The 22,250-nt window shown below is 37.3% G+C and overlaps 1 long non-coding RNA gene across 1 annotated transcript in view; it reads left to right on the top strand.

Annotated features, from left to right (window-relative positions):
• LOC123333415 overlaps nt 1-20,240 on the top strand; it is a 126,287-nt gene extending 106,047 nt beyond the window's left edge. The window contains exons 2-3 of the long non-coding RNA XR_006550749.2: nt 7,664-7,818; nt 19,487-20,240. This is a non-coding gene — a long non-coding RNA (uncharacterized LOC123333415). The remainder of the gene's footprint in view (nt 1-7,663; nt 7,819-19,486) is intronic.
• The last annotated feature ends 2,010 nt before the right edge of the window (nt 20,241-22,250 follow it).

The raw sequence follows: 22,250 nt of genomic DNA, 5'->3' as shown, positions 1-22,250 counted from the left end.
GATTTAAAATAGCTCAACTGGAATTCCATCACTTCCACTAGCTTTGTTCTTAGTGATGCTTCCTAAGGCAAAATTGACTTCGCCTTCTAGGATTTTTGGCTCTTGGTCAGTGATCACACCATCAGCAAACAGAAATACATCAGAAAATGTGAAATATATTTTGCTTCTTTTAATCTCTATAAAATATAGTTATCTAAAATATATAAACTAAACTATCATTGTATTGTAGCAAATATAGAAGTAAATGATAAAGGAATCAGAACAAAGGCCCAGGAAAGTACAATAAAAGTATACAGTTGTATATTTTGTGTAAAGATATGCATTATTGCTTGAAATTAGACTGCAATAAATAAAATCAGCCCTAATACCACCACTCATTTTTAAAAAGTGAAAAAGAGGTACAGCTAACATTCCAACCAAGAAGATAAAATATAATCATAAAATTTCTAATTAATCCTTAAAAAGGTAACTAGATAGTAGAAAAAGGAGACAAAAATCTAATGGAATGGACATAAAATAATCTATAGACTTAATTCAAACATATTCATAACCACATTAAATGTATATGTTCTAAATATTCTAACTTTTACAAGAGATTTTAAGTGTAGATAAAAATCAAGATCCATGTGCAAATCCAAATCCAATTCTGTTTTTGATTTCTAATTTAATTTCATTGCTTTCAGAGAACATAACTCATACTATTGCTGCTGCTAAGTCGCTTCAGTCCTGTCTGGCTCTGTGTGACCCCATAGACGGCAGCCCACCAGGCTCCCCCGTCCCTGGGATTCTCCAGGCAAGAACACTGGAGTGGGTTGCCATTTCTTTAGTAATTCCACCCTCAATATATAGTCACATAGATTAAAAGAAAAAGGAAAAAATGATATTGCATGCTAAAATTAATGAAAGAAGCTAGAGTGGCTATATTAATATCAAAAAATTATTTTTCAGACCAAAGAATATTGCTAGAAATAGAGGGTTATTTCAGAATGATTAAAGGGGTCAATTTATCAAGTGAACATAATAATCCTAAATGATCATACTCTTAAATAACTGAGCTTAAAAATAGATTAAGCAAAAACTAGTAGAACTGAAAAGGTAGGCAAATCCATGATCATATTTAGATGTTTTAACACTCTTTTCTCAATAATTGATAGATTAAGTAGTCAGAAAATCAGTAAGGATAAAAAAGAGTTGAAAAATACTATCAAACAATCTTTTGCAATTGACATTATAAAAACATTGACCCAATAACAGCACAAAACATGTTTTTCTCAAGTGCATGTTGAAAATTTTAATGATAGGACATATTCTGGATCATTAAACAAATATCAATAAATTTATAGACATTCAATAGTATGAGTGAGAGAAATGGCAAGAGATGCTTAAGTAGTCCTCTGCAGTTTGGTGCAAGTCGCAGACGACTTTTCTTTCTGCAGAGCACTAAGATCTGCTCAGCCTCAGAACACTTGCTTTTTAACCTTGCATATGATGTCATCCAAGAAGGTTACCCTCTCAGTGCTCAGCCGGGAGCAGTTGGAAGGAGTTGGAGCACGAGTCCGCAGAAGCATCAGAAGACCCGAGTTAAAAAATCTGGATCCATTTTTACTATTTGATAAATTTAAAGGTGGTAGACCAGGTGGATTTTCTGATCACCCACACCAAGGTTTTGAAACAGCAATTTTCATCATCTGTGGATTCTGGATCAGCGAATTCACCTACTCCTAAATTTATTAATAACTGTGGTGCTCACACCATCATTTGTGGGTATGCACATGCTCCCATGGAGAAGGAAATGGCAACCCACTCCAATGTTCTTGCCTGGAGAATCCCAGGGACGGGGGAGCCTGGTGGGCTGCCACCTATGGGGTCGCACAGAGTCGGACAGGACTGAAGCGACTTAGCAGCAGCAGCAATAGTATGAGTTATGTTCTCTGAAAGCAATGAAATTAAATTAGAAATCAAGAACAGAAAAATATCTAGAAAGGGCCAAAATATTTGGAAACTAAATAACACATTTCCAAATATCTGTGTCCTAACTTCATAAGAGAAGTTAAAGCTGAATGAAAGTATTGAACTAACATATTGAAGTATAGAAGTGTGGAAGTATTGAGCTAAATGAAAACAAAAACACAAAATAAGAAATTTGTAGTGCACAAAATAAGAAATGTAGTGCATTTAAAACAGTGCTTAGGGAGAAATTTTTAGCATTTAAATTTTGGTGGTTTTAAAAATATGCTCATAATTTCTTTTAGGCAACACCTTTAAAGAGGTAGAGCTTAATTACTCTCCCTTTCAGTGTGGGATACATTTAGTCTTTTGCTTACACTTATTAGAATAAGACAGAAGTAACAGTATGTTATTTCTGAAAACAGGTTATAAAAGACTCAGTTTCCATGTTGGATGACGTCTATCTAAGGAATTATTAATACTGGAGACAGCTATTTCAGGACATTCAGACAACCTATAGACTGGCTTATGCAGCAGGAAACAGGTCCTTTGCTGATAGCCAGAGAGGAGCCAAAGTCTGCCAGCAAACATATGCTTGCGCTTGGAAGTACATGATCTTCTAGACATACTATCCGATGATACTGCAACCCTGGCCAACAGCTTGATTGTAAACTCATGGGAGATCTTGAGTCAGAACTCTCTGGCTAAGCCACACTCAGATCTCTGGTCCACTGAAAGTGTGAAATAACAAATGTTTGTTTGTTTTTAAACCTCTGAATTTGGGAGTAATTTATTATGCAGCAATATGTGAATAGTAGAAACTTTTGGTGCTGAGAATGGAGTGTTGTCATAATAAAAACCCTAAAATGTTGGTGTGTCTTTGATACCAGGCAGCTGTCTTTTGTGAGTCTGTTATGGAAAACTTAAATGTCTTTAAGGCACTGTTAACAGAAGTCTCATTATCTTAGATAAGGCTGCTGCTGAGGACATTCAGGAACGTGACCTAAATGTTACTGAACACTGGAAGAAGGGAGATCCTTCTTATATAGTGGTAGAAAGTTCAACATGGACACCATCCATCATGTTGAAAGTAGGAAATATACTTGATGAACTGGATGATCTGGCTAAGGATATTTCCAGTCAAAATTTTGAATGCGCTGCTTGTTTGTTTCCTTGCTTCTTAATATAAAATTCAAGAGAAGAGAGGTATATTAACAAAGTGCTTTTAAACATGAAGAAACTGGAACTTGATGGTTTTGAAAATTCCGTCTCTACAGACAACAAATGCTTAAATTAAGCAATGAGTAAAAATGAAACCTAGTGCACTAAAGTTTAAGCCAAGAGAATGACTGTAAAATCTTTTGTTAAGATCTCAGGAAGATCAACAGTGATGTATCAGGGTGCTGTTCAGTGAAACAAAATGTTCTCTAAATAGAACAAAGTTGTGCCTCATACATCTTCTCTAGAGGGCTGTTAGGAAGCTTCAGGGTGTCTCCATTCAGCATTTTTATGAGAAACTCAAAATACAGAAATAGAAAAGGGCATATGTTAACAAAATTTATGTGTGTAACTTTTTTCTAATGGAATAGGCTCAGTAAGTCAGAGAAGATCCACAGCGATTTTCGAAGCATTGTAGATACAGAAACATTACCAGTTGACTAAAAGACTTAGAGGCCGTACAAAGGGACCTTAAATGAAAAGAGAACTTGGGACCTCCCAAATTTTGTTGGCAGATAGGAGACTGAGAAACCACCGAGCTACAAACAATCACTGCCTTTTGTGATGAAGGAAAGATGACTGAGTAGGCAGAACCGACAGCCCAGAGGGCAGAACTGAGAGCCAAAGTAAATTATTCGCAGGCTTTGAGACCTACCAGGAATTTCCAATATTTGCTGGCTATATTTCAGAATTGCTGTAGCCTTTTTTGTGCTAATGATTTCACCTGTTATGTTTTCTTTCTTAATGATTTTCTTCAGTTTTGGGAACGTTTTTAAACTTTTTTTTCAAATAGTATCTCTGCCTCTTTCTTTCTCTCATTTCCTCTGGGACATTTGCTAAGCATTTGTTAGTACTCCTTGGTGGTGCACCAGGTTTTGAGTCGTCTTATATGATCTTCAGAGAATAATGTTCTTCTTATAAAATTTCTTTCTCTTTGTTGATAGTCTCTCTGTGAGTGATGAGAATCATTGTATTTAATTGTTTAGACACACTTGTCCTATTTTTTGAATGCACTTATGCTAGTTGATTAGGTCTATGTTGAATAAATTTAACATCTGGGTCCTCTCAGGAATAGTTTCTATTGAATTAATTTATTCCTGGGTATGGTTAGTACTTTCGTGTTTCTTTTAATTTTTTGTTAACAAATGAGTATTTGGAATAATATAATATGTTAACTCTAGAAATTTCTTTCTCTCTGTTAGATTTGGTGTTGTTGCTATTTATTTTTTTAGTGACTTTTCTGAACTAATTCTATAAAGTCTGTATTCTTAATAGTGTGCTGCCTCTGAAACCTCTGATTGATAAAATTACTAATCTTTTAATGATTCATCAGAGATTTATTTAAATGCCTTCAATAGATAAATCTTTCATCCTTTTCAGAGGGTCTCTGTATGTGGGTAAATACATGCCTTCAGTACACAGGCTGGTCATAACTCTGCCCTATCCTTCATTTCCTGTTTGGATAGTATGTATATTCAGCCACACCTGAGAGGTTGAGGGTGCTCCCAGGTCTTCCTTGGGCATATGTACAACCTTGAAAATGCACAGCATGCAGACTTTTATAGCTAGAGAAACATGTTAAAGATTTCCAGAGTTTCCTATGGACATCTTGTTCCTCAAATATTACTTTTAACATTTTTGTTGTTGTTGTTAGGCTCATATTTGCCTCAGTGGTATTACAGACCTGAGAAACGGCAAAGGTAAACAACTGCCATTGATTTTTTCCCAACAAAGGCCACAGAAGTAGAGATTCTGTAATGCAGTAAGCTCTGAGTTAGGTTAAATTATGACAGTGCTCTGTAAATCGGACTTTTCTAGATGTTTAAATGTAATAATAACAATAGTATGGAAAAGGGATGTTCTGAAGAAATGAAGTCCTCATCTGCTCTTTGTGGTTGTTCTAAGACTCCTGGTTTTCACTGCTGTTGTGGTTAAGAAGTTCTTTGGTTTCAAGACTACCATGAAATCTTTAAATTAGATTGATAATGAATATCTTTGGAGAGAGGAATGGGAATAGGCCAAGCATAAAAAGTCAAAAACTCTGCTTTTGTTACCAAGGTACAGCAGTTTTGTTTTGTTTGGCTTTTACACAAATACTCCTCTCATTGTCACAAACCTGTGAATAATTTCCAGAGTCCTGAGAAAGTTGATTTTGACATTTTTTTCTAGAATTTTCAATGATTTTATGGAGGAAGATTCATAGAGTTTCACAATGTATCTTTGGGGAAGCCCTATTCCTCCATTTAAATTTTTAAAATAGGAATTGAAACATCTATTCTAAACTTCATTTGGAAATGCAAAAGTCCTTGAGCAGCCAAAAAAATTCTGAGGAATATAAAGCTTAAAGCAATAGTAATGGAGGCTATGTGGTATTGGTATCAAAATAAACAGTTAAATGAAACAGATGAAGAGTTAAGGAAGAAGCTCACAGATATGTGGACAACTGTTTTTGTTTTTTACAAAGTTGCAGAGCCAGTTTAGTGGAGAAAGAATACTATTTTCAACATTGGTTATTTGTGTAGGTAAACCAAAAACCAAAGAGATCTTTGATAAATACCTCACCCTGTATTAGAAAAGCTAACTCCAAAAATATTTTGGACCTAAATGTATAACCTAAAACTAGAAAACTTAGAAGAATTCATAGGAAAACTTTTGTGATGTGTGTTTAGGGAAAGATTTCTTGGCTACGAGATCAAAAGCATAATCCATAAAAGAACAGATTGGAAACTTGAACTTCAGACAAATTAGAAACTTTGTTTTTGAAGCATGATGTTAATATTAAAATAATGAAAAGGTAAGCCACAGACTGAAGAAAATATTTGTAACTATATATATTATAAAGTATTTGTATCCAGAATATATAAAGAATTTTTAAGACTAAATAACAGGATGAAAAACAACTCAGTTAAAGTTTTATTTAAACAGACAGTTCATTATTAAATAAATGAAAGCAAAAATATAATGTAATACTACATTATTATAATTGAAAAAAATAAAAAAGACTATATCATTTAAGGGGAAGTATATGGAGAAAATGGAACCCTCATACATTGTTGGTTAGAGTGTGGAAGATTATAACCACTTTAGAAAACAGTTTGGCAGTTTGTTTGTTTTTTTTTTCTAAATCAGTGTACAACTGCCATATTATCTAGCCCTTTGCTCCAGATATTTATCCAAGAGGAAGGATAGAATATGTCCACAGTTAGACTTGTACATGAATATTCATTTTTATCAACAATTACCTGAAATTAGAAACGATTGTTTCTATCAATAGATGAATGGATATAATATGACACTATCCAGCTATTGGAGAAGGAAATGGCAACCCACTCCAGTATTCTTGCCTGCTGCTGCTGCTGCTGCTGCTGCTGCTAAGTCGCTTCAGTCCTGTCCGACTCTGTGCGACCCCATAGATGCCAGCCCACCAGGCTCCCCGATCCCTGGGATTCTCCAGGCAAGAATACTGGAGTGGGTTGCCATTTCCTTTTCCAATGCATGAAGTGAAAAGTGAAAGTGAAGTCGCTCAGTCGTGTCCGACTCTTAGCGACCCCATGGACTGCAGCCTACCAGGCTCCTCCGTCCATGGGATTTTCCAGGCAAGAGTACTGGAGTGGGGTGCCATTGCCTTCTCCTAGAGAATCCCAGGGATGGGGGAGCCTGGTGGGCTGCTGTCTATGGGGTCGCACAGAGTTGGACACAACTGAAGCGACTTAGCAGCAGCAGCAGCAGCAGCAGCATCCAGCAATAAAAAGAAGGGAACTATTGATACATGATCCAAAAGCAATGAATCTCAGAACACTTGCATTTAACGGAAGAAGCTAGACCAAAAAATAAAAAGTTTATATAGTATATGGTCCTATGAATGTTAAATTCTATAAAATGCAAACTAATCTATATTGATGGAAAGCATACCCATGCTTATATAGGACAATGTACAGGGAGTGGGTGAAAAGACAGGAGGATAAATTACAAAAGACATGAGAAAAATGTGGGGAGTGATGTATGGTTTCATTATCTTATCTACGGTAATAGTTTCATTGAAGTACATAAGTCAAAACATCATTTTGTACCCTAAACATGTACAATATGTTACATGTCAATTATATCTCCAATAAAGTTGTTAAAAATAATTTCAGCCATTTTGATGAATGAAGTGTATTTTTTTTTAGGTTAGTGATAAAACAATATCCTTGGATTAAGAAAAAAGTATACAGTATCATTAGTCATCATCAAAATGAAATTAAAACCATGTTATAGGAAGATAACCCCCAAACTCCTGGAATTGCAGCATTTTAGTCTCCACAGACACACCCCCTGGTGAAACTGGGGGAAAATTATGGTGAAAACATAAGTGGCAAAATCGTGTTTTGTGTTTTTTTTTTAACGAAACAGTTTAAAGTTTCTGGAAATCATCCTAAGGGCACAGAACAAATGAAGAAATATTTTTAAAAAATGATTTTAAGGTTTGTTAAACACCACTCAATTTTGATTATTTTAGAGAAGAAGCCGTATTTGCACCTTAAAGATATTGGCAATCCATCACCATATATAGTTCAGTCCGTGTGGAGTTTATGAAGAGAAACTTTGTTCTTGAGGAAAACTGCAATCCAGACATGCTGCTTGCTATCTGGTAACAGAGTGTGAATCAAAGAGGTAAGATTTTAAAAAGTCAAATTACCTGAAATTATTAAACAGGCATCAACAACATACTTTCATTTTCCACGGCTTCATGGTAAGGTATCAGGTTTTTTTTTTTTTTTTTTTTTTGCACCTAGAATTTGATATCAGTGTTTATCTAAAATTTTTTTCAAAAAGAGCTACACTTTCCAGGGTCATAGATATTCATGCTTGTAACATTTAGATTTACTTTATATGAGGCAGTAATCAATCCAGGTGAGAGTGAGTGAACTGCACAGGATGGTGACTATAGGAAGGAGTTGAAGAGTTGGTGGGAAATCTGACTTTTTATACGATAGCCTGTTACTCTCTTTTTTTATTACAGAGATTCAATCATGAGAATTTATAGTTTTCTTGCTATTTATTAATAATTTTAATATGTTATTTACTTTGTAATAACATAAAGAAATGACTTGAATTAAATTTAACATCACTATATGTTACTTGTGTTTCGTAAACTTTGGAGACTATTTCCTTTAGACAGTACCCATTTAAAAATTAACAAATTCAGTCTTTTTTTTTTTTAATTTTATTTTATTTAACTTTACAATATTGTATTGGTTTTGCCATATATCAAAATGAATCTGCCACAGATATACATGTGTTCCCCATCCTGAACCCTCCTCCCTCCTCCCTCCCCATACCATCCCTCTGGGTCGTCCCAGTGCACCAGCCCCAAGCATCCAGTATCGTGCATCAAACCTGGACTGGTGACTCATTTCATATATGATATTATACATATTTCAATGCCATTCTCCCAAATCATCCAACCCTCTCCCTCTCCCAGAGTCCAAAAGACTGTTTTATACATCAGTGTCTCTTTTGCTGTCTCGTATACAGGGTTATTGTTACCATCTTTCTAAATTTCATATATATGCGTTAGTATACTGTATTGGTGTTTTCCTTTGTGGCTTACTTCACTCTGTATAATAGGCTCCAGTTTCATCCACCTCATTAGAACTGATTCAAATGTATTCTTTTTAATGGCTGAGTAATACTCCATTGTGTATATGTACCACTGCTTTCTTATCCATTCATCTGCTGATGGACATCTAGGTTGCTTCCATGTCCTGGCTATTATAAACAGTGCTGCAATGAACATTGGGGTACATGTGTCTCTTTCAATTCTGGTTTCCTCGGTGTGTATGCCCAGCAGTGGGATTGCTGGATCATAAGGCAGTTCTATTTCCAGTTTTTTAAGGAATCTCCACACTGTTCTCCATAGTGGCTGTACTAGTCTGCATTCCCACCAACAGTGTAAGAGGGTTCCCTTTTCTCCACACCCTCTCCAGCATTTATTGCTTGTAGACTTTTGGATCGCAGCCATTCTGACTGGCGTGAAATGGTACCTCATAGTGGTTTTGATTTGCATTTCTCTGATAATGAGTGATGTTGAGCATCTTTTCATGTGTTTGTTAGCCCTCTGTATGTCTTCTTTGGAGAAATGTCTATTTAGTTCTTTGGCCCATTTTTTGATTGGGTCATTTATTTTTCTGGAATTGAGCTGTAGGAGTTGCTTGCATGTTTTTGAGATTAGTTGTTTGTCTGTTGCTTCATTTGCTATTATTTTCTCCCATTCTGAAGGCTGTCTTTTCACCTTGCTAATAGTTTCCTTTGTTGTGCAGAAGCTTTTAAGTTTAATTATGTCTCATTTGTTTATTTTTGCTTTTATTTCCAATGTTCTGGGAGGTGGGTCATAGAGGATCCTGCTGTGATGTATATCGGAGAGTGTTTTGCCTATGTTCTCCTCTAGGAGTTTTATAGTTTCTGGTCTTATGTTTAGATCTTTAATCCATTTTGAGTTTATTTTTATGTATGCTGTTAGTGCTCTTTCTTTTACAAGTGTTTGACCAGTTTTCCCAGCACCACTTGTTAAAGAGATTGTCTTTAATTCGTTGTATATTCTTGCCTCCTTTGTCAAAGATGAGGTGTCCATATGTGTGTGGATTTATTTCTGGGCTTTCTATTTTGTTCCATTGATCTATATTTCTGTCTTTGTGCCAGTACCATACTGTCTTGATGACTGTGGCTTTGTAGTAGAGCCTGAAGTCAGGCAGGTTGATTCCTCCAGTTCCATTCTTCTTTCTCAAGATAGCTTTGGCTATTCGAGGTTTTTTGTATTTCCATACAAATTGTGAAATTATTTCTTCTAGCTCTGTGAAGAATACCGTTGGTAGCTTGATAGGGATTGCATTGAATCTATAAATTGCTTTGGGTAGTATACTCATTTTCACTATATTGATTCTTCCAATCCATGAACATGGTATATTTCTCCATCTATTAGTGTCCTTTTTGATTTCTTTCACCAGTGTTTTATAGTTTTCTATATATAGGTCTTTAGTTTCTTTAGGTAGATATAATTCTAAGTATTTTATTCTTTCCGTTGCAATGGTGAATGGAATTGTTTAATACAGAGGCATAAAGTTTTTAGAAGGTGTTTTCTAGTTGGGTTGGCCCAGATACCTGAGTTTGTGGCATTAATATCTTTCCAGCCTGTGAGTTGACTGACTGAAGTGTTTGTAAGTGAATTAAGTCCACAGATAAAGGTTAACCATTGCAAATCTCATATGCCCAACTGGAGATAATTTAACTTTAAATCTCAATGTTTTTTCTGTCATTGTACCATGGGACATTGAAACTAACATACTTCTCTCATTCTTGGCAGACAGAAGGTATCTTTTCATGTAACACAGGTATACATTTCACTCATGTCCTTGAGTAGATATGAAATAACATAATATTTCAGTGTGGTATTGTGCAAAGAGGGTTGAATTTGGGATTAAATAGTCTCTAAAAAGAAAGAGTATAGCTCTCAAAATAGCTGAGCTTGACTCTTGGCTGTCTTACTTGTGAAATATGAGTTTGGGCAAGTTACTTAGTATTTTATGCCCATTTACTATCTGTGAAATGGTGAAACTAGAGTTATTTTGAAGAATAAATTATATGGATGCATGTGAAAAAGTGATCACCATATATGTTTAAATAATGTTTGCTAATATTATATTCCTTTTTTAAAAAATATGTTCAACTTTTTAGCACTATTACCTCAGTAAATTTCATTAACATTTCAGACATTCAGTTTACATGTATATAAAGTTGAAGTAGCATTGTTAAACCATTGTGAGAAGTTTTAATTAAATAACATTTTATCATATTTTATAAATGAAAAGCACAGCTATGTTAACTCTAGAGATGCCTTGATACAGAGTCTCAGTTGGAAAAACGATGTTTGTAATAACAGATATTTACCAAGCTCTTGTTTATATTCTTTGTACCATTGTAAATACTTTATATACTTTAAGTTATGTAATCCTTGCAACAAACCTGTACATTCGTTGAATTTGAAATTTGTTGATCTATAATGTAGCTAGGCTTCCCCAGAGGCTCAGTGGTAAAGAATGCAGGAGCTGCAGGAAACACAGGTTTAATCCCTGGGTCAGAAAGATCCTCTGAAGGAGGAAATGGCAACCAACTCCAATATTCTTGCCTGAAAAGTCCCATGGACAGAGGAGCCTGGTGGACTTCAGTCCATGGGGTCGCAAAGAGTCAGACATGACTGAAGCCACTAAGCATGAGCACTCAATAATGTAACTATGACTATTATTATAATTTTGCATATTAAGAAAACTAAGTCACAGAAATATCAAATTGGTAAGAGTGTGAACCAAGAGTGTATCAGATCAGTCGCTCAGCCGTATCCGACTCTTTGCGACCCCATGAATCGCAGCACGCCAGGGCTCCCTGTCCATCACTAACTCCCAGAGTTCACTGAGACTCACGTCCATAGAGTCAGTGATGCCATCCAGCCATCTCATCCTCTGTCGTCCCCTTCTCCTCCTGCCCCAAACCCCTCCCAGCATCAGAGTCTTTTCCAATGAGTCAACTCTGCGCATGAGGTGACCAAAGTACTGGAGTTTCAGCTTTAGCGTCATTCCTTCCAAAGAAATCCCAGGGCTGATCTCCTTCAGAATGGACTGGCTGGATCTCCCTGCAGTCCAAGGGACTCTCAAGAGTCTTCTCCAACACCACAGTTCAAAAGCATCAATTCTTCGGTGCTCAGCCTTCTTCACAGTCCAACTCTCACATCCATACATGACCACAGGAAAAACCATAGCCTTGACTAAACGAACCTTTGTTGGCAAAGTAATGTCTCTGCTTTTGAATATGCTATCTAGGTTGGTCATAACCTTCCTTCCAAGGAGTAAGCGTCTTTTAATTTCATGGCTGCAATCACCATCTGTAGTGATTTTGGAGCCCAGAAAAATAAAGTCTGACACTGTTTCCACTGTTTCCCCATCTATTTCTCATGAAGTGGTGGGACCAGATGCCATGATCTTCATTTTCTGAATGTTCAGCTTTAAGCCCACTTTTTCACTCTCCACTTTCACTTTCATCAAGAGGCTTTTGAGTTACTCTTCACTTTCTGCCATAAGGGTGGTGTCATCTGCATATCTGAGGTTATTGATATTTCTCCCGGCAATCTTGATTCTAGCTTGTGTTTTTTCCAGTCCAGTGTTTCTCATGATGTACTCAGCATATAAGTTAAATAAACAGGGTGAAAATATACAGCCTTGATGTACTGCTTTTCCTATTTGGAACCAGTCTGTTGTTCCGTGTCCAGTTCTAACTGTTGCTTTCTGAGCTGCATACAGATTTCTCAAGAGGCAGATCAGGTGGTCTGGTATTCCCATCTCTTTCAGAATTTTCCACAGTTTATTGTGATCCACACAGTCAATGGCTTTGGAATAGTCAATAAAGCAGAAATAGATGTTTTTCTGGAACTCTCTTGCTTTTTCCATGATCCAGCAGATGTTGGCAATTTGATCTCTGGTTCCTCTGCCTTTTCTAAAACCAGCTTGAACATCAGGAAGTTCACGGTTCACATATTGCTGAAGCCTGGCTTGGAGAATTTTGAGCATTATTTTACTAGCGTGTGAGATGAGTGCAACTGTGTAGTAGTTTGAGCATTCTTTGGCATTGCCTTTCTTTGGGATTGGAATGAAAACTGACCTTTTCCAGTCCTGTGGCCACTGCTGAGTTTTCCAAATTTTCTGGCATATCGAGTGCAGCACTTTCACAGCATCATCTTTCAGGATTTGGAATAGTTCAACTGGAATTCCATCACCTCCACTAGCTTTGTTCATAGTGATGCTTTCTAAGGCCCACTTGACTTCACATTCCAGGATGTCTGGCTCTAGGTCAATGATCACACCATTGGGATTATCTGGGTCATGAAGATCTTTTTTGTACAGTTCTTCTGTGTATTCTTGCCACCTCTTCTTAATATCTTCTGCTTCTGTTAGGTCCATACCATTTCTGTCCTTTATCGAGCTCATCTTTGCATGAGATGTTCCTTTAGTATCTCTGATTTTCTTGAAGAGATCCCTAGTCTTTCCCAATCTGTTGTTTTCTTCTATTTCTTTGCATTGATCGCTGAAGAAGGCTTTCTTATCTCTTCTTGCTATTCTTTGGAACTCTGCATTCAGAAGCTTATATCTTTCCTTTTCTCCTTTGCTTTTCACTTCTCTTCTTTTCACAGCTATTTGTAAGGCCTCCCAAGACAGCCATTTTGCTTTTTTGCATTTCTTTTCCATGGGGATGGTCTTGATCCCTGTCTCCTGTACAATGTCACAAACCTCATTCCATAGTTCATCAGGCACTCTATCTATCAGATCTAGGCCCTTAAATCTATTTCTCACTTCCACTGTATAATCATAAGGGATTTGTTTTAGGTCATACCTGAATGGTCTAGTGGTTTTCCCTACTTTCTTCAGTTTAAGTCTGAATTTAGTCAGCTCCTGGTCTTGTTTTTGCTGACTGTATAGAGCTTCTCCATCTTTGGATGCAAAGAATATAATCAATCTGATTTCGGTGTTGACCATCTGGTGATGTCCATGTCTAGAGTCTTCTCTTGTGTTGTTGGAAGAGGGTGTTTGTTATGACCAGTGCATTTTCTTGGCAAAACTCTATTAGTCTTTGCCCTGCTTCATTCTGGATTCCAAGGCCAAATTTGCCTGTTACTCCAGGTGTTTCTTGACTTCCTACTTTTGCATTCAGTCCCCTATAATGAAAAGCACATCTTTTTTGGGTGTTAGTTCTAAAAGGTCTTGTAGGTCTTCATAGAACCATTCAACTTCAGCTTCTTCAGTGTTACTGGTTGGGGCATAGACTTGGATTACTGTGATATTGATTGGTTTGCCTTGGAAATGAACAGAGATCATTCTGTCGTTTTTGAGATTGCATCCAAGTACTGCATTTCGGACTCTTTTGTTGACCATGATGGCCACTCCATTTCTTCTGAGGGATTCCTGCCCGCAGTAGTAGATATAATGATCATCTGAGTTAAATTCACCCATTCCAGTCCATTTTAGTTCGCTGATTCCTAGAATGTCAACATTTACTCTTGCCATCTCTTGTTTGACCACTTCCAATTTGCCTTGATTCATGGACTTGACATTCCAGGTTCCTATGCAATATTGCTCTTTACAGCATCGGACCTTGCTTCTATCACCAGTCACATCCACAGCTGGGTATTGTTTTTGCTTTGGCTCCATCCCTTCATTCTTTCTGGAGTTATTTCTCCACTGATCTCCAGTAGCTTATTGGGCACCTACAGACCTGGGGAGTTCCTCTTTCAGTATCCTATCATTTTGCCTTTTCATACTGTTCATGGGGTTCTCAAGGCAAGAATACTGAAGTGGTTTGCCATTCCCTTCTCCAGTGGACCACATTCTGTCAAATCTCTCCACCATGACCCGCCCATCTTGGCTTGCCCCACGGGCATGGCTTAGTTTCATTGAGTTAGACAAGGCTGTGGTCCTAGTGTGATTAGATTGACTAGTTTCCTGTGAGTATGGTTTCAGTGTGTTTGCCCTCTGATGCCCTCTTGCAACCTACTGTCTTAGTTGGGTTTCTCTTACCTTGGGCGTGGGGTATCTCTTCAAGGCTGCTCCAGCAAAGCGCAGCCATTGCTCCTTACCTTGGACGAGGGGTATCTGCTCACCGCCACCCTTCCTGGCCTTCAATGTGGGATAGCTCCTCTAGGCCCTCCTGTGTCCACGCAGCCACGGCTCCTTGGACGTGGGGTTGGTCCTCCCGCCCGTCGCCCCTGGCCTCAGGCTTGGGGCGTGGGGTATATCCTCCCGGCTGCCGCCCCTGACCTCAGATGCGGGGTAACAAGAGTGTATATGAGGGGATATATTTGAGCTTGCGTATTCCATCTGAATGTAGGACTAGCTTCCAATAATGTGTGTGTGACAGGGGGAGTTGACTTCAACTTTGAAGAGCAGAAAAAAGGAAAAAATAGAAGATAAAAGGTACAGTGTGAATAAAATTAATAGAATAGTAAAAATGACCAAATCATAATGAGAAAAATGCTAACCCAGAATATTTATTATGTGTTTATTTTCCTCCAAATTCATATCGCAGATAAGAATAATAAAATTTACTACTATCTTCCTATCTAGCTGAAAAGAAAAGATAAAAACATGGAATTATTGGAAACAGTATAAAATCATATATTTCAGTGCAGTCATTCAGTCGTGTCTGACTCTTTGCTACCCCATGGACTGCAGCATGCCAGGCTTCCCTGTCCACCAACTCCCGAGGCGTACTCAAACTCATGTTCATCGAGTTGGTGATGCCATCCAACCATCTCATCCTCTGTCATCCCCTTCTCCTCCTGCCCTCAATCTTTCCCAGCATCAGGGTCTTTTCCAAGTACTAGATATAACTGTGTGTATGTGTGACAGTGAAACAAGTAAAATATTTTCCTTCACTCTTTATATTTTTTTCAAAATTTCATTCATGAAGATTGAAAAGGAATGTTACTATTGTATGAAAAGCTCCAAGAAAAACACAATTTAAAACACTGTTTCTAACTAAAACTGAAGGTACTGGTAATTAAAGAAGAGGGTCAAGGTGACCAGTATTTCTTCAGACATCCTAAGATTTATGCCAGTGACAGAATGCGCTGAACTGCAGAATAGAGAAGGTGAAACACTAAAGAAACCCAGTATTTTAATGTCACCTTTAAGGATGAAGTAATAATAATAGGCTTTTTTTCCCCCAACAATTGTTTGAAAAAGATGAAAGAGGAGGACAATTGAATCTTTGTATTCTTCCCCTGATGCCGTGTCATTTTTTTACAGTTCATACTTCAGATATAAAATCAAATGGAAACCAGTTTACTCCCTGAGCAAATTTGTAGCATTGTTTTCAGTGTGGGTTCCACATACCATCATCTTCAAAATCATCTATGATGCCTATGTAGGTTCTTTTTTCTAGATGGCCAACAGATTTATGAAAAGGTGCTCAGCATCATGAATCATCAAGGAAATGCAAATCAAAAGCACAATGAGTGATCACTTCACAACTGTTAGAATGGCTATCGTCAAAAACACAAGAGGTAACAAGCTTTGGCAAGAATGTGGAGAAAAGGGAACTCTTGTGCGCTCTTGGTGGGGATGTAAAGAGGTACAGCCACCATGGAAAATAGTATGGAGATTTCTCAAAAACAATAAAAAAAAAATAGAACTAGCATATGATTGAGAAATCCCACTTCTGGGAGCATATCCAAAGGAAATGAAAACATGATTTCAAAGGGATATCTGTATTCTTATGTTCATTGGAGCATTATTCATAATAGCCAAGATACTGAAACAACCTAAGTGTTCCTCTATAGGTAAATGGATAAAGAAAATATGATTATATATTATTCAGCCATGAGAATGTAGGAAAACCTACCTTTTGCAACAACATAGATGGACCTTGAGGGTTTTATGCTAAGTGAAGTTAAATCAAACAGAGAAAGGCAAGTACTGTATGATATCATTTACATATGGAATCAAGAAAAATTTGATTCACTCTAGTGGATGAAATGATAACAAGATTGTGGACATTTTGGGTTGGAACAGAGTCTTGAACATCTATGTGGCTGTAAATGGCAACATTCCCTCAGTTCTCAATCTGCTAGTGGCCCAAGCAGCATCCTAAGCTTCCCTTAGTTTCTTGCTTTTGTGAATACATACTTGCCCTGAATTGCAGAGAGCCTAAATTGATTGAAGTCATGAATCTACTCCTCAAATGATTCTTAGGGTGTGCTTATAACCTCCTATTTATTTTTCTTTGTTCAGTTGCTAAGTGGTATCCAACTCTTTGTGACCCCGTAGACTTCAGCATGATAGGCTTCCCTGTCCTTTACCATCTCCTGTAGTTTGCTCAAACTCATATCCATTGAGCCATGATGCCATCTAACCATCCCATCCTCTGTCACCCCCTTCTCTTCCTGCCCTCAATCTTTCCCAGGATCAGGATCTTTTCCAGTGTGTCAGCTTTTCATCAGGTGATCAAAGTATTGGAGCTTCAGCATTAGTCCTTCCAATAAATATTCAGGGCTGATTTCCTTTAGGATTGACTGGTTTGATCTCCTTGCAGTCCAAGGGACTCTCAAGAGCCTTCTCCAGCACCACAATGTGAAAGCATCATTTCTTCAGTTCTCATCCTTCTTTATGGTCCAATTCTCACATCTGTACATGACTACTGGAAAAGCCATAGATCTGACTATATGGACATTTTGCTGGCAAAGGGATGTCTCCGCTTTTTAATGCACCATCTAGGTTTGTTAAAGCTTTCCTTCTAAGGAGCAAGGGTCTTCTAATTTCATGGCTGCATTCACTGTCTGCAGTGTTTGAGCCCAAGAAAATAAAATGTGTCACTGTTTCCACTTTTCCCCCATCTGTTTGCCAGGAAGTAATGGGACCAGATGCTATGATCTTATTTATTGAATGTTGAGTTTTAAGCCAGCTTTTTTACTCTTCTCTTTCACCTTCATCTAGAGGCTCTTTAGTTCCTCTTTGCTTTCTGCCATTTGAATGTTATCATCTGCATATCTGAGGTTGTTGATATTTCTCCCAGCAATCTTGATTCCAGCTTGAGCTTCATCCAGCCCGGCATTTTGCATGATGTACTCTGCATATAAATTAAATAAGCAGGGTGACAATACAGAGTCTTGACATACGCCTTTCCCAATTTTGAGCCAGTCCATTTTTCCATGTCCAATTCTAACTGTTGCTTCTTGACCTGCATACAGGTTTCTCAGGAGACAGGTAAGGTGGTCTGGTATTCCCATCTCTTAAATATTTTCCACAGTTTGTTGTGATCCACACTGTCCAAGGCTTTCGCATAGTCAATGAAACAGAAATATATGTTTTTTTCCTGGGATTCCCTTGCTTTTTCTGTGATCCAACGAATGTTGGTAATTTGATCTCTGGTTTTTCTGCCTTTTTTTCTAAATCCAACTTGTACATCTGTAAGTTCTTGGTTCATGCACTGCTGAAGCATAACTTTAAGGATTTTGACCATTACCTTCCTAGCATGTAAAATGAGTCCAGTTGTATGGAGGTTTAAACATTTTTTTAACATTGTTGTTCTTTGGGATTGGAATGAAAACTGACCTTTTCAGTCTTGTGGCCACTGCTGAGTTTTCCAAATTTGCTGATCTACTGAATGCAGCAATTTCACAACATCATCTTTTAGGACTGAAATAGTTCAGCTGGAATTCCACCACCTCAACTATCTTTGCTCATAGTGATGCTTCCTAAGGCCCACTTGACTTTGAATTCCAGGATGTCTGGCTGTAGATGTGTGACCATACCATTGTGATTATCTGGATCACTAATACCTTTTTTGTTTAGTTCTATTGTGTATTCTTGCAGCTTCTTCTAAATCCCCTCTAGTTCTGCTAGGTCCTTGCTGTTTCCGTCCTTTATTGCACCCATCTTTGCGTGACTTGTTCATTTGGTATCTCTTACTTTCTTGAAGAGATTTCTAGTCTTTCCCATTCTATTGTTTTCCTTTATTTATTTGTGTTGGTCACTTAAGAATGCTTTCCTATCTCTCCTTGCTATTCTCTGGAATTCTGCATTCAGTTGGGTATATCTTTCCCTTTCTCCATTGCCTTTTGCTTCTCTTCTTTTTTTTTAATTTTTTAAAATAAATTTACTTATTTTAATTGGAGGTTAATTACTTTAAAATATTGTATTGGTTTTGCCATACATCAACATGAATCCGCCACACGTATATGCGTGTTCCCCATCCTGAACCCCCCTCCCTCCTCCCTCCCCGTACCATCCCTCTGTGTCGTCTCAGTCAGTGCACCAGCCCCAAGCATCCAGTATCACACATCGTTAGGCCTCATCAGACAAACATTTTGCCTTCTCACATTTCTTTTGCTTTGGGATTTATAGGTAACTTCCTATAAGAAACATGTAAAACACTCCCATATTCAGAAATGTGATCACCAAATGTTTGAAAAAAAATATAGACTGTGAAAGCAGCACATTGGATTCTAACTATGTATTAAGCATTGGTTTAATCACTGTTTTGAGTCCTCACATCAACAATTGAAGCTAATATTATACCCATTGCACAGATGGGAAAATTGAGGCCAGAGAAGTTGGATAACTCATTCAAAGTTATTAGGTTGGTACAATAGTGACTGATTTTTGCAATCCTGAAATTTGCTATTTGACATTGGAATACGTTCTTAAATAAATATGATTATGTTATATATCATTTTAGTGTGCATTTCTTGCTTTATGTTTTTTTGCTGACTTATTATTTGCTTATTTTATATTTATTTTAGACTATGGAAATGATGTTAGACAAAAAGCAAATTCAAGCAATTTTATTATGCAAGTTGAAAATGGGTTGTAAAGCAGTGGAGTGGAGACAACTCACAACATCAACAATGCATTTGGCCCAGGAACTGATAATGTACTGAACAGTGCAGTGGTGATTAAAAAAGTTTTGTAAAGGAGATGAGAGCCTTGAAGATGAAGAGCATACTGGCTGGCCATTTGAAGTTTGAGAATGATGAACTGAGAGCCATATTTGAAGCTGAACCTCTTACAACTACATGAGAAGTTGCTGAAGAACTCAACACGGACCATTCTACGGTGGTATGGCATTTGAAGTAAATTAGAAAGGTGAAAAAGCTTGACAAGTGGGTGCCTTGTGAGCTGACCAAAAATTAAAAAAACAAAAAAACATCATTTTGAAGTGTCATTGTCTCTTACTCTATACAACTACAGTGAACCATTTTTCTATCCAATTGTGCCATGCAATGAAAAATACATTTTATAGGACAACCAGACCAGCTCAGTGGTTGGGCCAAGAGGAAACTCCAAAGCACTTCCAAAAGCCAAACTTGGACACACACACACACAGACACAAAGCTCATGATCACTGTTTGGTGGTCTGCTGCCCATCTGATCCGCTACAGCTTTCTGAATCCTGGTCAAGCCATACAACCAGTGCTTTGAAAGTTCAATGAACTGGGCTTTGAAGTTTTGCCTCATCTGCCATATTCAGCTGATCCCTCACCAACTGACTACCAATTCTTAGAGCATCTTGACAACATTTTTGCACGGAAAACACTTCCATAACCAGCAGGATTCAGAAAATACTTTCCAAGAGTTCATCAAATGCTGAAGCACAGATTTTTACACTACAGGAATAAACAAATTTATTTCTTGTGGGTAAAATGTGTTGATTGTAATGCTTCCTATTTTGATAATAAAGATGTGTTTGAGCTTAGTTATAATGATTTAAAATTCACAGTTCGAAACCGTGATTACATTTGCACCAACCTAATATTTACCTGATTAGTTGTAGCCAAGACATCAAAATCCAAATAATCTAGTTCCTGAGCAAGCACTTTGAGCCAGACTATGTTGGCTCTTCAATAAAATGTGAATAAATAGTTAAAAATTACTAAACTTGTGATTAAGAAGGGACTTCCCATTTGGCACTAGTGGTAAGAACCTACCTGCCAATGTAGGAGACATAAGAGATGACGGTTTGATTCCTGGGCTGGGAAGATCCCCTGGAGGAGGGCATGGCAACCTACTCCAGTGTTCTTATCTGGAGAATCCCATGGACAGAGGTGCCTGGCAGACTACCGTCCATACGTTTGCAAAGAGGCAGACTTGACTGAAAGCGGCTTAGCATGCATGCACATGATAAAGAAGAGCTCTACATGTAGCACCAAAGAAGAAACAGGAGAATACATAAAAGGTGTGAAAATAAACAAAAACTAGCCAAATAAGGTTAGCAATGCTTATGTATACTGAGCTTCCAGTAGCAAGGGAATCGGCCACCATCACTTGTGTTTTGGTAGAGACTCAAGATGAATGGAAAAGCTGTATGTTGGGAAAAAGGGAAGGCTTCTGGTATGCCCTGATTGTAGCTGTTGGCAAAGTTAGCTAGAAGGAACAAAACTGATGTGATTGGTTAGGGATGCAAATTTGGATTTCTCTGCTTGTTCTAAGTTGGAAGTGGGGACCAAATTAAGGAAGCTGTCAGGTAGTGATGAATCCTGGCCATTTGGGGCTGACCGATACAGAAGTCATTGTTTAGTATCCTAGATTGCCACCTGATGTAGGAATCTCTGTTCCTCTAAGTCTGATTTACTTACAGGAAGCTAATTTCCTGACTGTTTATTGTAGGATTTGATTTCCTGGGAAGGTTGCTGTAGATCAAAGTTCTATTTTTGATATAGCCTGTTTCTCCTTTTATATGTTTAGTCTGTCAATCAGTTAAAAATAAGATATAAAACTTCTTTATCTATGGGGGGAAAACAGTATGATCATGGATGAGACTGAACACCAAACTGGGGAAGATAATTACAATATATATTAACATATGTTTATATATTATCATATAAAGAGTGGTAGCAGTAATTATTCAACATCTCAATTGAAAAAATACTCTGAGCAATAACAGATAATCCAAGAAAGGAAAAAATATATTTAAATTCAAAAAATGCAAATAAAATGAGATTTAATTTTTAGCTTACTATACTGACAACTATTAAATGACTGACAAAACTGAGTGACAGCGTGGGTTGGAAGAAACAGACATTGTGATACACTGCTAATGGTAGTCTAAATTGGTCCAACTTTCCTGAAAGACAATTTGGCAACTGTATCAAATGCCTTAAACATATGCCTTCCTTTTGGGCCAGCAATGCTTTTCTAGGAATTTATCCTAAGAAATAATGACACCAGTGCACAAATAAGAAAGGAGAAGGAAGAATATAAAACAACCTAGCATTCCAACAAGAATGAACTCATTAAGTACATTATGGTGCATTTTATACATAGTCCTTAAAAACAATAATGCCAATTTATATTGCTATATGGAAATTACATGTTTTAGTTGCTAAGGTATGACTGACTCTTGCGATCCCATGGACTATAGCCTGCATTATAGTGTATAGGTGTATAGTGTATAGGTGCATTTTATACATAGTCCTTAAAAACAATAATGCCAATTTATATTGTGATATGGAAATTACACGTTGTTATTGTTTTAGTTGCTAAGGTATGACTGACTCTTGCAATCCC

Source organism: Bubalus bubalis, chromosome 1 (assembly GCF_019923935.1).
Source record: "Bubalus bubalis isolate 160015118507 breed Murrah chromosome 1, NDDB_SH_1, whole genome shotgun sequence".
NCBI classification, from domain to species: domain Eukaryota; kingdom Metazoa; phylum Chordata; class Mammalia; order Artiodactyla; family Bovidae; genus Bubalus; species Bubalus bubalis.
This window is presented reverse-complemented; position numbering and strand designations above follow the sequence as displayed.